Genomic DNA, 2,500 nt, shown 5'->3' with positions numbered 1-2,500 from the left:
TCACGTGTGAAAAGTGATTTTAATGTTTAGAAGCTCCTGTTTAACACCTGAAGCTACAGCAGAAGATCTCTCCTCGTGTTTCAGGAAAAACAATCTTCATCTCACATATTCAAACTGAGGTGAGATGACTGCTGTGTCTGTTATATGATGTCATTCAAAGCAACACAAGTCCAATTACTACTATATTAAATACATAAAAATGAACATATATCATAATATTATAATATAATATAATAAACATCATAAAAAAAACATCTTTGCCTTCCTGTAAACACACAAACTAAAGTGAGACATTAGAAAAGAAAAGGCTGTTTAGAACACATGTGTGAGTGTGTGGGCATGTGTGTGTGTTTATGTGTCTGAGTGTGTGTGGTTGTGCTTGGCTAAAAGTGATCTCAGGAGGACGGTGTGGTTGTGTTGTGTAAGGGCGGCTGCTGTCTGTGTTCACGCTTTACTGGGAAACACAAACATTTCTTTCAGCTTCTGATGATTTTAATTACAGAGCGAGTGTCAGTACAGACAGAGAAAAGCCTTCACACAGACGCACTCATGTGTTCCTTCAGACACAACATCTTTACTCTCTTGATGAGAAGAGCTCCTCACATCCTCTGCTTTTATCTGTTCTTCACAATAACATCACAAGAGCTCGTGTATGTGCAGCGGCGTGTGCTGTTATACTGTCATGAACCATCACAGCGTGAACAGACTTCAACTCAACTAAAATGAACATTTACAGCGGGACATTTCATAAATCAAGTGAAGTGAAACACGAGATTAAGATTTTTTTTCTATCTCCTCCCAAATAACACTAGAGACAACACAAGACATAACACTAGAGAGACCGGCGGAAACCACGGTAACGGACAGAGGATTGAAACTCAGATCTCAACTAAACCAGCGGAGGAGCTGTAATACTGAGACATCAGAATAATTGACTAATGATGTCATCACATTAAATAGCAGCACATTAGTCTGTGTTGTGTAGAGATAATATCATCACAAACTGATGTCACTTCACCCGCTGTGAGTTCATACACAAAACACTAAAGAACATTTTTGTAAGCAGTAAATAACAAGAACACACAGACAGAGCTCCTAAAAATATACTTTAGGGATACTTCACCCAAATGTAAAGATTGTGTCATCATTTACGCACCTTCGTATTGTTTCAGGTCTGTATGAAAGTCTTTGTTCTGATGAAGACAGAGAAAGACATTTACATTTATACATTTATGCATTTGGCAGACGCTTTTTATCCAAAGTGACTTACATTGCTTTATCCTATACATTTTACATAGGTATTTGCAATCCCCTGGGTTCGAACCCACAACCTTGCGCTGTTAACGCAATGCTCTTACCACTGAGCTACAGGAAAGAAAAGAATTTGAAAGAATGTTTATGACCAAACAGATCTTGGACCCCATTGACTCCCATAGAAGGAAAAATGACAATGGCAGTCAAAAGTGTCACAGAACTAAGAACAAAAAAATGATCAAGTAATGTTTCCTACTTTAGTAGTCAATGGAAGCATTCGTCCAAATATTTGTTTCCTTGTTAAACCAAACGCAAGGAGAGTAATTCATGACAGAATGGTCATTTTCTGGTGAACTGTCTCTTTAAAGTAGTTTTTCAAATATTGAGATGGGCTTTCAGCGTTCCTGCCCTTCATTTCTCACTCCAACCGTGTGTATGTTCACCGCACTGAAATCAGCAGATAGATCAGACATATACTGCATATTAGATCAGACAGACTCTTTATCATGACTGAACATACATCACACATATACCAAACAACAGGTCTGTCACTGAGATCAAGGATTTATTTCCTCCTGCAGCACTTTCAGAGCGCTCATGCATGAATGCGCATGCCTCATCAGCACGCAGGACTTTCCCCTCATCACATCTCAGCTCAAATAATCTCATCTCAGTTTAGTTCATCACATCTCATTACATTACATTAAATCACATCTCAGCTCATTTACATCTCATCACAACTCAAATCATCTCCTCTCAGTGTAGCTGGTCAAATCTCACCTCATGTCATCACATTTTAGCTCATCACATCTAATCACAGCTCAAATTTCATCACATCTCAGCTCAAATAATCTCAGTTTAGTTCATCACATCTTTCCATTCCATTCCATTTTCTACCGCTTATCCGAACTACCTCGGGTCACGGGGAGCCTGTGCCTATCTCAGGAGTCATCGGGCATCAAGGCAGGATACACCCTGGATGGAGTGCCAACCCATCGCAGGGCACACACACTCACTCATTCACTCACACACTCACACACTCACACACTCACACACTCACACCCTACGGACAATTTTTTCCAGAGATGCCAATCAACCTACCATGCATGTCTTTGGACCAGGGGAGGAAACCGGAGTACCCGGAGGAAACCCCTGAGGCACGGGGAGAACATGCAAACTCCACACACACAAGTCGGAAGCGGGAATCGAACCCCCAACCCTGGAGGTGTGAGGCGAACGTGCTAAC

General features: G+C 40.8%; 1 protein-coding gene across 1 annotated transcript in view; it reads right to left on the bottom strand.

Annotated features, from left to right (window-relative positions):
• edar (ectodysplasin A receptor) overlaps positions 1–2,500 on the bottom strand; it is an 18,709-nt gene that overhangs the window by 15,471 nt on the left and 738 nt on the right. The window lies entirely within an intron of this gene.

The sequence above is a fragment of the Triplophysa dalaica genome, chromosome 8 (genome assembly GCF_015846415.1).
Source record: "Triplophysa dalaica isolate WHDGS20190420 chromosome 8, ASM1584641v1, whole genome shotgun sequence".
Classification (NCBI taxonomy): Eukaryota; Metazoa; Chordata; class Actinopteri; order Cypriniformes; family Nemacheilidae; genus Triplophysa; species Triplophysa dalaica.
Note: the sequence above shows the minus strand (reverse complement) of the source record. Positions and strands in the feature narration are given on the sequence as shown.